The sequence below is a fragment of the Osmia lignaria genome, chromosome 7 (genome assembly GCF_051020975.1).
Source record: "Osmia lignaria lignaria isolate PbOS001 chromosome 7, iyOsmLign1, whole genome shotgun sequence".
NCBI classification, from domain to species: domain Eukaryota; kingdom Metazoa; phylum Arthropoda; class Insecta; order Hymenoptera; family Megachilidae; genus Osmia; species Osmia lignaria.
Genome location: NC_135038.1, coordinates 5,635,328 through 5,649,407, shown reverse-complemented (window position 1 = coordinate 5,649,407; position 14,080 = coordinate 5,635,328).

The window sequence follows — 14,080 nt, the reverse complement described above, 5'->3', positions numbered from 1 at the left end:
TCGACCTTCATCATCGAGCGAGCAATTAATCGAACAGGATTGGAGAAAGGGACGAGCCAGGGTGAGATCCGATTGCGATAAGCATCAGGAGTTGCCTAAATAAAGGTGGAACGTTAATTTTAGAAGGGGCCTGCCCACTGGTCGAGCCAGAATAATGAAAGCAGCACGCACACCGGAAATCAGATGCGAGCAGCAACAGGAGCAAGAAGTTGAAACGCCCACCGAAGTTTTTCGCGATGAGTGCACATATTTTTTTTCGACGCTACTTTTTGAAACACTGTAACCATTTTTTGTACATACATGAATAATGAAAAAAAAAAAAAAAAATTTTTTTTTAATTCTTAAAACCGCCTTTATATAATCTTCCTTTAAGAACGTTTCCTTACGATTGGTCGCAGCTGGATGATCCACGAACGACGCGACAGGGGTGTGTAACTAATCCGACGTCGACGACATCGTTACCAACCTGACGCGCGATGCTCGCCTCGAGCGTGTAATTAATATACACAGGTTGCTGGTAACTCAATCGACAAGGTTGCTGCACTTGTACCTTCTATGGCTGCAGCATGCACCGCGGTATCGGTAGGAAGGGTATGCGCGCTCGTGGACGCGGGGCGCAAGCGTGTGCCCGCCGTGTGTGGCAGCGTGCGTGGCGCGTAAGCCCCGCAACCGGACACCGAGCAGAGGCTGGCACGCGCCGAAAGCCAGCTCCTCGCTTTTCTTCGCTGCTCGCTCGTCAATTTACCGCTTCGATACTCTTTGCGTCGGGGAAAGGTGTTTCGAGGACGAGACTGGTCCATCGTGGAACACGCAAAATCAAACTACGCTACCGGCTAGATAACTCGACGTTAAATAATCGATCGTTTGAAATAGGAGAAATTTCTTAGAGTGAAAAGTTTCGTACCGAAACCGTTTCCGTGTTTCACAGTTTCGGGTGAAACGTTGCCGCGAGAGAGCCGGAAATCAGTTGCTGATTCGTGATAAATTTCGAGCAGGTGAAATACACACGTGGGTAAAAGGCTCGAATGTGTTTTATATTTCGAGCCGTGCACGTACACGCGGACAGGCGTCGAAGAAAGTAGGCGCGCGAAGGGAACGTACACGCGAATTCGATAGCTGAAAATGACCGATAATAATGATTCCACGTTCCCGTTTATTACGGATTATATAATTTATAGATCGTACCGGCTCGTGTTTCCGATCCGGTTAATAATTTGTCACGGCGTAACGGGGATTTACGAGAATCACTTCCATTTTTCGCGGGAGCAGCTGGAAAGCAGGATTTCGGCAATTAACTGTTACCACTACTTCATTTTTACAACTTGTCGATACGACGCGGAGATCGGTTAATTGATCGATTAAGAGGAGTACACGGGTGTCGTCGCCCGTTCCGGAAACCGTCATCTTATCCTTCGTTTCCGCTCCCCTTTTAATTTCAACCCTATCGAACGTCTGATCTTTGAAATACCACTTGTGATATATCAAATTAAGGCTTAAAATTTACTGAAAACGAATATTAGGTATTTTTAATTATTCCTAATTACGTTAATTATTTTACCATATTCGGTATATTTGTTTGATTATTTATGATACGATTTACGATCTGGTACGCGAACATACGTTACACCGAAAATTTCACCAAAGTGACATTTATTTAACGTTGGGTACTTAATGATATTGCTGTTATATTGCAATATTCCAAAAACGTGAATTTTATACCTCAGCTTGATGCAACCTTGTTAAAGCAGACGTATAAATTACTCGACCGACTTAATTATCTTTACGTTTATCGATCCAATGAATACAGTTTATCGATTTTAACTGCTAAAGAAAGGTTACGAGGTATAATAAAAAGCGTTTCCCTTCTGTCTGCCACGGAACGACCTCCTTTTTCCACTTCTCCTTTACACCTGGCTAAGATTCGTGGAAACATCCAGACTCTAAGATAATTTCATCACATAAAAGTGTCGTCAAATGGCACTTGTGATATATCAATTTTTAGCTTAAAGTTCCACGAAAATAACTACATAAACGCTTTGTTAATATTCTTAATAAATAATCACTAATTCTGGTTTGCAACGAACAATACAGTCGAACACTTTAAAACATTGTCAATGAATAACGTCTTCGAATTATCTCTCATTTAATGCTACCAAAATTCTTATTGACACTTGAAAATCCATTTATCATCTCGCGTTCAATCAAAGGATCATCACCGAACGATTTGATAGACGTTGAAATTACGATCGGTACAATTTACAAGACGAATTTTTCTTCGTGTAATAAGAGAAATTTCGAGGAGTAATTTTTGAAATCTCCTCGGGTAGCTGTTGCCAGAGACGTTTTTGGCATCGTAATACGATCGGCGGCCTGTAATCAGCCGCACCTCGTACTGCGTTTTATTGTCAGGTACGAATGTACGTATTTTCGTGGCTATTATGCGGTTAGCTAGTTAGATTTTTTACCAGCCTCCATCTCTTGTGTACTTAGTCGATTTTTTTCCTGGAACCTCGAAGAAATACCGCAGAGGAGATTACCCTCGGAAGTACGAGAAATGATTAAGCATAATTTAATTAACCGAGATTTAAAAAATAAAAATAAAATTAACCTATGATACGCAAATTCCGAACGAACGTGTTGAAACGAAATTTTTAACTGGTATACCATTAACAGTATCTTAATGAAGGTTTATTAACGTTCGAAAATGTTGATAAACCTTTTTTATTGTTTACAGCACTTTCGTTAAATAAACGCGGTGAAATGTTTCATCGCCGTAACTGTACTTGATTATCGTGGACCAGAAATTTCCATGGATAATTTCTGGAACGTTTTTAAAGGCACGGAAGGAAATCATGGCCGTCACGTGAACGGCAATCACCGATCGGTAATCAACCACGCGAATAGCCACTCTTGCAATCGAAATCCCAAGTGGATTGAGACGGAGGAGGGTGCATTCGAAATGACCGATCGATCTAAATATATTTTTATCATTCATTTTGTCAGCGATCCTCGTTCGACACAATTGTATTCTTATCAATTTTTAAGTCGATCAAATAAGGATCAGTTATTCGAAAGGGAAAGTAGTAAGGGTTTAGAAATAGTTGCAAACGCGCGCAAGTAGTAAAGTCAGCCATAAGCGCGCGCAGACTATGTACAAACGCGATGGAATAAAATTTCCCCGAGGGAGATGACATCCCAGGTCCCCATCCTTCCCCCTAGGCGTCCCCGGGGAGACTGACAATGCAACGAAGAGGGCCTCGTATATATAGGCACGTGGCGGTCCACCACTCGCGCCCAAGCATTTACGCGGGAAAATTTGAATTAACATTTATTCCCAAATTCGTACTTTTCAGTTATATATTAAATTTTATAGCGTTTAATAAATAAAAATCATATTATTTGAATATTCGAACGATCTTATAGCCATCGCTAGATGGAATGACCGAAAGCGGAAGCCCCAAAGATGTGGGTCACTCGTGGCTCGATAATGGAGGGAATTAACTCGGTAATCACCGCATTCGGCTCTTCTCCACCCACAGCGAAGAAGAAGCCGACTGTTTGCCGCCGCTGCCGGCTGATTTTCACTCTCTAGCAAAATTTCGAAGCTGCCAATTACCGATCTGAAATCGGCATGGCTAACGGGCCTGCATTCCGACTACTTATAGATTTTCGAAGTAATTCTCGTTAGAGGGCTGTTGGGAAGTTTATCGTGAGAAAGCTCGTGAGAAATGGAAGGATTCGCGAACGGAACCAGATGGAGAATCGGAAGACAATGACGACGGTAAAAAAAGAAGAGTCGCAATTATCGTAAGAATTATTCGCACGACGGCTACCGAAACAGCAGCTGCGATCCATTGTCGGCCGCAATTCTTTACATCAATTCTTGCGTCATTCTGTGAACGTGAGTACATCCGCGTGTAGACCGGGCTGATACTCCGTTTAAATACACTTCGCAAAATGGTAAAATGGTAAAAACTGGTAACGCGATGGATAATCGGATGCAAATAACATCCTAATATTATAATCACACATAGATAATCTATGACCGTTCGCATCCGGTTTAATGCGTTCCTTCAACAAGAATTTCAGGACAGCGTAATCCGATTTGAATTTGAGAAATAGAACGCGTTAATCGGTAAATCCTTTGTCACTTCCGAGCGAAACATCTGTCATCCGTGTCTCAAGGAAACGTTTTATTCCTTACGTACATAACGAGCAGCCTGAACAGAGTGTTCCATATTCTTTCCAACGTTCCTCATTGTTACCATTATGAAAGAATATTTTTTTACAAAAGACAGAGCATCTTGTTGAAATCAATTTCCTGGGGCCATTGTTTTATCGAGTACCATTTTATCAATTTAGAAGAATAAATTTTGCTTTTGAATATAATAGAAATTTTCAATGAATAATTCAATGAAAAGAGATAAAAATGTTATCCTCGAGGAGACAGCTAGACGATGTAATCGAAGGAAGATGTATCACAAGAATCTTGTGAAAAGTAACGGAAGCTAATTACCCGAGTGGGACGATCACAACGTAACAAATTAAGTTAACGCGTGATACATCGACGGTGAAGAGAGAAGAGCCGCTGAATTTCGCGATGCATGAGAGTGACGTGGTGCATGGTCAAGAGGTTTTTTTTGCACGGAATATAACCAAAGGGGAAGACGAATCGTAATTACGAAAATCAACCGTGACGGAGCAGCTGCTGCCTCGTTCGATTAATTGTCGTGCAACATCTCCTCGAGGCTATTCGAAAACTGGCCGATGCCACGCTTCCTTACCTGACATTTGATCTTCTCCAAGGTAGCCGTGTAACACTGCCCGTTCATTGTTTCCTCGATACTGCAAAAATAAATAATCGATTAACCCGAATACAAGAGAAAATAATCATCTTAGACATCTCATAACTGAAATAGCACAACATTGTCCGTTGCGATCCACGATTACTCGTCTCGTATAAAGAATATCGATAAAACTTTTGCAGATTTATATTCCTTATACTTTAACCTTTAAAATGATATATAGCAAGTCATGTTTCCCGATACTTTTATGTTATCAAACTTTCTATAATATATTTCGAAATCGTCCGCGAAAGTTCAAGTTCAACGGCAAGCTGTCCCGGATGATTATATTATCCAACTGTGAAATAGAAGGCCTCCTCTGACACGCGATACGACTTTGACTCCGAATGTCCACCCTGACAGCATTTATCGGCAATTTTCAGATACAGGGAGTTCCTCGGTTTCGGGGGAACAGCTGCACGCGCCGCGGCGCGCCGTTACGTGAAAGTGTCGACGTTTTTCATGGCATCGAGAAGAGAAATCGTAATCGGGATCGGTTACTCCTTTCTACTTTGTAACGACCACCGAATAAGTACAAGATGAATAATTTGAACGCATTAGTTCACCTTGCCATGTTCATTATACTGTCGATACAACGGGATAAGAATTTACTTTTACCGACTCAATCGAAAGATTTCCATGCAATTAGAGAAGCAACGAAGAAACAGTTCGAATTGCAGTTAATTAATGTTGATTTCAAATGAACCATACCCTTGCTTTTTAAATGCTTTCTTTTACTCTCTCGGCTGGCTTATTTCAGAGTTATTGATGAGTGAAATTTGAATATTCAATAAGCCGTATAATCAGCTAAAATGGAGTTAATTATTCGGAGTCAAAATTAATGACATAAAAGTACCGCAAAATAACACTTGTTATACATCAATTTAAAGCACAAAGTTTCCTGAAAATCACTATATAAACGCCTGATCGAAATTCTTATTATAAAAATTAATTAATGATCCTGTATTGTTCGTGTTCCGCTTTTCCTCACAAAGAACAGTAGCGTCGTTATTTCGATGGAGAAACCGAGCCTTGAGGTAGCATTTTACGTTTCAATTACCGCGTCGAAACTTTAAGCCGACAATTTATGCGAAATTGTTGAAACAACGTGTTCCGAGAAGAAAAGAATGGCTCGCGTGAGTCTCTTCGTATCGGGGACAAAATGAACCACCTCCAAGCAGTTGATCGATTCTCCGCTCCGTACGAATAAAATTCTCTTCTCTATGAAAATTAGCCTTTTAAAGGCAGGCATTCGATTGGCCAATAAAGCACGGGGATTGGTAAAAAGAACGTAAGATTCCAAGAATCACCGATGCCCGTATCCACATCGGCCAAGTGGTTCCGGTTCTGTTCGAGCGTAAAGTCCAAAAACGTGCGGTGCCCGGTCGAGATACCGAAATATCTGATCCGAATGATTCTTACCCGGGCCCCGTTTCTTTTCTCTCGATACCCGGCACTTGCCGCCGCGTATTTGCAGCTGTACACCATTTACGGGCCTACAGCAACGCAATGTGCCGTTTTTTTTTTTTTTTCCCTCCGTCGCGACGCGTTCACTTTTGACAAACAACACCGGCTACACGATTCGTGCACCGACCGTTTATACGTCGTTTCACCTACCCTCCCCTCCGACTTTTGTCTTTACACGAAATACGTATTTTCATTTCTAAAATGTTACATAGAGCGCGAATAAAAAGCAGTCTTCCCGAATCGTTTACCGAAAAAGGAAGCAGAGCCCGGTTCGAAAGCTTTCGACTGTAATTAACCATCAATTACGCTCTCATAAATCCACCATGCGAAACAAAGAAGCAATCGCACGGTTAAATACATTGCTATCGATCCTTCGGGAGGGATAAGGTTGTGGAAGAAAAACGGGAGGTGTTTAATGGTTAATTGGATACGCGGCAGGGACGAGAAAACGTAAACGGTAACACGGTTAAATAACTAGGTCGATCGCGTGAATCCGATTTCGGTGGGATCCGACACAAAGGAATGACGAAAATTCATTTTCGAATTAACTAGCCGCTGCATCGGACACCCGTGACGAACGAGTTTATCGTGGATTACGTATTTCCGACCCTGGAAACCCTGTCTCGCGACGGTGGTTACGTTGATATTAAATGCCATTTCTCGTCGCGAGACACCGTAGGTGTATTTAATCGTGGTGCAATCTTCGCTCGTGCCAAAATGGATTCGGAGAATGAATAATTGCAGCGGCCACGAGAGAGCGATTCGATTATAGCACCTGTTGATATTTCCGAACTTTTCACGAGGAACCTGTTTCACGATACGATAAAGCTGTATTTGTTGTTTCTTATTAATTACGATTTTTAATTAAAACGCGTACGATAATTCTTTGTATTTGGAACTTCAGAAATAAATTTATATTCCTGGTTCATCGTCCTTCCCCTAAAGGTGTCCCGGGGGAGAATGAGATTCTAAAAAGGAGCATCTTATAGATATGGGAATCTGAACCTATCAGGTGCGTCTAAACTTTTACGCGGGAAAATTTGAATTGTTACATATTTATTATTCGTACTTCAATATTTAATAATTACGAATTATATTATTTTGAATTCTAAATTATTTTTAATATTCCTACGTCCTCTGATTTAATCGCGAGTGTACATATAGATACAAGTATTCCGAAGTCGTTTGTCCGAATCCTTGCAGGCACGCTTTCACCAAGATCGAATTTCTTATCTTCTTTCGTGACTGGATCGAAAAAGAATTAAACGACTCGGTAATCTTTCGAACGGGCATTCTTGAAATTATAGCATTGTCCGATCGTCTTATCTTATATAAAGATAATAGCCGATGATGAACAGGTGGATATAAAATGATCCGACGTGAAGTAACGAAAAATAACATTTCTTTCCCATGGTAAAAGGACGAGGTGAAATTTCTAATGAAAATTCAAAGACTCTTCGAACCGATCAGCCTTAAAACCGGATGCTCGCGACAAAATACAACGCAGGTGTATAGAAATGAAAGAATTAGGGTGATTATTCAGCCCCTTGGTCGCACGTGCGTGAGAAAAGTCATCCCCTAAGAAGAAACTGTAAGAACACCTTAAACACTGTCTCCAAGTAAATGTCACTTGAAAACATGCGGGAAGAATTCAACGGTACACACGTGTATTTTATAATGTTTCTAAGTCTTCGCCACGTGTCTTCCGCTCGAGCGAACATTCCTTAATCGTTAAAAATTAATCATTCCGAAGGTAAACATTTAAAGAAATCGAAGGATCGATAATTGAAACGTCACGGTTCCCACGCTACCCGGTTGCATTTTAATATGCGGGTAGTAATAATAAATTGTTTCACACGGTCCATCGGCGTTGATCCAAAGAAGTAAGAAAACCGAAAGGAAACGGTGGACATGGTACACCTGCGAAACACGTATATACTCGCGTATAATTAAATAGATCGTTGTCGAGCGGTATTTTTCACGAGCTCCTGATACTTCGAAACAGCGCGAAACGTTATGCATATTCAGGCTGCCCGATCGCGCGGGATAATCTACCGGATTCCACTTCCGTTTTACGCGTCTCGCCTTCACGTTTCCCTCCTTTTCTCCCGATACACGTTTACATAAGAAATTGATTTTATTACGTTAACCAGTTTTCTTATTGCAAATTGATTCTCGAGTATATTTGCAAAAAAAAAGTGGCGCCGAAACGGAGGGAAAGAGAGAAAGGAGGATGAGAGAAGAAGGTGGAGTGTATAGCACGAGCCATGCGGCTCCTGCACCATCTGTTGCATCGTTTCGCTGCACTACACGGACCTTCATGGGACACCATATGCTCTCTCTCTATTGCATGTACAGCCGTTCCGATGCAGGCATGCGTAATGTTCTACCGGTTCTCTCAATCACACCGTTTCGTCATGATTTCCGTAACCCAGGGATTCTGGCTTGATTTTCGGTCGATTTTGCAAAAAATTTTTAATAATATTTTTTTCTTTATCGTATTTGGGGCTGATTATGGAATGGACGGAGGGTCGTTCAACGTCCTCGCGATATTCAGTGGGTTGTAGAAGCAGCGTTCGGTTCCAGGCGACAGACGGAGGAGCATCGGACCCTCGCAACTGTCCCCCGAGGCTAGCACGCGTCGCCACGTGGCCAGGTAACGAAAAAATAAAAGAGGAGCAAGAAAGGTAAAAGCCATCGACCAGCGGCAAACTTTATTTCGTCGGCCTCGTTTCATCCACCTTCTATCACGGCAACAATTTCATTTCCCATTCCCCCTATACCTATTTCGACCGGATTACGAATCCTACCTTCTTATCTACAATTTAGCTACTTTATGGCAAGAACCCCTTCCTTCGATATTGTAATTTTTTTTTTTTCTCGATATTACTGTTATTTTTTCGAATAAATATATGCACGGTGACAAAAGGGGGAAAGGAAAACCGCAGAGAAACGGGTGTAAAATGCAATCACTGATGACGGAGCATCTGCCCCGTATATTGGCTCTAAAACCATATATCTAACCCCATATATAGTCTGTCATGGGATCTCGGAGCGTTTTATATTGCCACTCTGTGTTTGCTGTGGGCTGCGTGCATGGGAACTCCGGAAAAAGCAGATACTCACGAGGTACTTCGTTTCGTTTGAATCCATCGTGACAATATAATTATTACAGTAATTATTGAATTTTAATCAGCAGAAGGGTTAGAAGGGTTAATCGAGTCTCTATTAAGAAATTAAACAATTTTTCTTAAAATTTCAGGAAACACTATGGGGAGTAAATAATTATTTTCATTTCAACGTGACAATAATTATTGAATTTTAATCAGCAGAAGGGTTAGAAGGGTTAATCGAGTCTCTATTAAGAAATTAAACAATTTTTCTTAAAATTTCAGGAAACACTATGGGGAGTAAATAATTATTTTCATTTCAACGTGACAATAATTATTGAATTTTAATCAGCAGCAGGAGGATTAGAAGGGTTAATCGAGTCTCTATTAAAAAATTAAAACATTTTTCTTAAAATTTCAGAAAACACCGTCGGGATTAAATAATTTTATTGCAACCATCGTGGATAAAAAGTGCAAGTATCAGCTTGGGAATACCAGTAGTATCAACGATCAAGCAGAAAATGTAATGTTACGTATCAATGGTGGGCGGTTCGCGAGACTTCCGAACGGCTACGTGGAACATGAATCTTCTTTTATTTCGTTGGGATCCAATTAATACGCCACATGACGTTTCCGACGAACGGAAATCGCCGAAGGGACCGGTGGGTAGAGAAACGAGCCAGACGTCCAACTCCTGGAGGGTCCTAAGTTAATTGTTAATCTGTAATTCAGTCTGATCGTTCTGTCACGCTACCGTGGAAACGTCAGTTGGACTTTCACGATTTTTTTCAATCAAAATCTGCCATTTATTCGAGGGGAAAAATGGTACTCGATCGAACACAAAAAAAAAAAATTTCCTTGTATTTTGAAATTCACGAATTTGGGTTTAAAAGAAATTTGCCAAAGCTCGATTGTAATCTTAAGCCCATAACGCGCTTTCTATCCCCTAAATTAATTGCAAAGTTAATTGCAAGGTTTGAGGAAACCGATACCATCGACGCGTAACGTCTTCCTCTTTTTGCTTTAAAGGAACAAAGAGTTTTGCTAATTTCTCGCTAACAATCTGTCTGCGGGCGCGTGCCATGTGGCAAACACAATTTCACACTTCGATCAGACACGCCCGATTTTCCCGAGATCCTAATTGGATGAAACTACAAAGACGAGCCTCGAGAACGTTTAACGATTGTGTGTATAACGGCAACGTTCTAACTGGCGAAGAAAAAGGTACACCTTCTGGTGTTCGCAAAAGCTTGAAAATTAAAAGAAAAAATACCACCTTTTGGATATTCAGGATATTATTAGAATTCTTTTCTTTTTCTTTTCTAAAAAATGTTTTCTGTCAATAGGGTGTTGTAGAAAATCGGAAAGTTGGTTGGCGAAAGAGGAACGAAGATTATTGTGCCTGCAGTGGTAATTAAAAAAAGAAGGAGTGTTTTGCACCGATACGAATTGCGATATCTCTTCTTGCCAAGACGAACCATTGAAAACTGGCCCCGGCATACATAACTTTAAACGAACCACCGGAGATGTACCATCACCTGCCTCTCTCGCCCATTTTAATTTGTCACCACGTTCTCACCATCGACGTCGCCGAGTAAGACTTTCTCTGTCTTCTGGCCTGGTGTCATGAAATCCGAACGCACCAGACCGACAGAATTCTCTTCCTTTTTCGCGAGAAACCATGGAACGCCAGCAATGTCGTGCAACGAAACCGGCTGTACTGTTTCTTTTCACGACCATTTATCTCGGCGGGCAAAAAAGAGATGGTCGACTTTGAACAGACATTCGATCAGAAGAATAGTTGAATAACTAATAAGACAAATGATTATTTTTTTAGCAGTTATGTAGCCCAAATCATTGGGGTTACTAGGGTTTCTTCTGGGGTGGGTCTCTAGGAAATTTTGACATTCTGGGATTTCGGTTTTGAAATTCCTAAATTTTGAAATTCTACAGTTTCCATTCTAAGATTCCCAAATTTTGGAAATCTGAAATTTTGCAACAGTAAATCTTTGGAATATTAAAATTTCTACGAAGTTGGCTCGCAAATGCTATAATAATTTTCGAGCTGTTCAATTCAAACTCCAACGTCGCGTGATGATCCCTAGAAATGGATTTACGCGGATATCGAGGGACAAGCTTAGCCCCGACATCGTCAAAGCAAAAATTTTCCCCAGGGATCGCGTTCCCCCTTCGCATTTGTCATTAAATGCGCATTAGCTGCATTGCATCGTGTACACGTGACTTTTCAACGAATTGATCGACGAAATGGTATTCAGCAACGCGAACGCGATCGCTTGAATGAAAATATTTAGAAGCTGATTGAAAATTGTTACGTTTCGGAGAGAGAATTTATTTATCCGCAAGCAGGTTTCTTTTTTCTCCGGTTAAAATTTCGCCGATGTGGGAGCAGAAAACGGAAAAGTATACACGTAAGGAGAAGATCGGTACAGGTGGCAATGGAAAACGGTCAGCTGCGCGTTCCAAGACACCGAGAACTGGCTTGTACAGGTATAAATCGCTTGTAGACACAGTTGCGAGGAAGCAACCACGCTACCCGCATATCCTCCGCTTCTTTTGCAATCCGTTCGCTCGTTAACTTCCAACACGATTTCTATTATAATTACGCCGACGTCCGAACGCTTCCGGACGTTAAGATCGCTTCCGGTCATATGCCGGTCCATTTCGAGCGCAAAAAGAACAGTTATCGCGATCCTCCGGCAATTGTTAATTTTTTGAAAAATTGATGCACTGCGAACTATACGCCGCCGGTAGAATTTAATTGTCGGCAATATTTAACTGTTGCAGTTGTTCAACTAACGGGACGACAAGTTGAATTTACATGTGCCGTAAAGTAGCCTCAGCCAAGCATTTTGTACCTGTTGCATGCGTGGACCCGTTCGCTTTTAAACACAGACATTTCGCGGGCGTAATTAATAACGCGTTTCTTAACCTGGAAACGAGCATTGCGTGTGCCTTTTTTTTTTTTTTTTACTTCTGCGTTTCGTGCACCCGTCTTTCATTACGCTCATAAATTTCATCTCTGCGCGAAATGTAACACAGGTATTCGTTTTTGGTAATCTCTTTACCATTCTAAGGTTCGAAAATTGAAATTTCCAAATTTCACGTTCCCAAAATTCCAAAATCTTCAAATTCTAAGATTTCAAGATTCTCAAATTTCCAAATTCCAAAATCCCGAAATTCCCAAATTCTAAAATCCCTAAATCTCCAAATCTCCAGATCTCTAATTACACCAATGGTAATAACGCCAGGTGTGATTAACTTTCAGGACACCGTGTACATTAAAACACGAGAAGTGCGTGTGCGGTGCGTTAAAACCGGATCGAGTAAGACGCGCGAATTATTTATTATCATATACTTGGCCCAGTTTAAGGCTCGCTCGTGTTGATGCACGAGTATTGAACTTGTGTCACATCGCAAGTTTCCTGCAGTCTTCGTGAATGATTTAAATCGTAAGAAATATAATTCACGGCAAGTTTAAATAAGATTTGTGACACTGGGTATAAAGATAATCACATACCGTGGTGAAAACATAATGTAAATAATCGTTCGAAAATTTTTAATTTCATTTTAATCAAACCGAAGTGTAATTAGCCTTCTGTTAAATCGTCTCCATTACTCTGCAGTAATTACTTTCGAAATTGATTTTCTCGTCTAATAAACTGACAAGAGATCGTGCCCGGTGTCGTTGATAAATTAAGAAATATTTTATTTATTTCTTTTACAACCGATCGAGTGAAAGGAATAAATCCTGTTGATATTAAAAAAAAAAATTTCAAGATCACATTTGAATAATTTCTTCATTCACCTTATTCCCTACTTGTACCACTTTTCTTCGAAACGAAAGTGAGCATTACATTATCCAAATTTCCCAGTTAATTCGGTTAAAGCAGCTTGTGTATCGTCGAAACGATATTTCCGACAAATAATCCGAAGCCGGATCGAAGCGATTCAACGATCCCGCATCGGGTTCGCGTAAATTCGTTCCCTTCCACCCATACGTACATATACGTCTTCACCTGTTCGTCGTTATTTACGCGTCTCGGTAAAGCGAGAAAAGAGCGGAGAAATTGAAGGAAGGTTAACGGAGAAGGAACGGTGACCGTCGACTTACCTTCCCGCGTGACATTTATTTTTATGCCCGCTCATTTGCGCCCGCTTATGGTCGAGCACGTGCTACCCGGATCGATTGAACGGGGTCTCTGCCGCCTCCATAACCCATAACGAACGTACAGCCCTGCCGAGAAATCGTTTCGTCCCCCCTTTATCGTAACCATCTTCTTCGATACGGTGGCCACGAACAAAGAACGATGATCGTTAGCTTTGTCATCTTATGACGCCATCCGTGCCGAGAGTGTTAAGGAATACCAATCTCGACCGATCGATGCCTAATTGTATAATTGCAATAAAATAATGATGAATTGGCGCTGATCAATTAAAATTTCCATCCCTTAACATTTCTGATACGGATGGCATCATAAGACGACGAAGCTAACGAACGGCCTTAAAATTGTAAAGCTTGCCGGTGAATACGTAACTATTGGGTCATATTTGTCTCCGAAGATTAATTCAAGCTTATTGCCTCATAATCACGAAAGTAGATATTTATACACGTTCCTTGATAATGACTGATTAATTCAA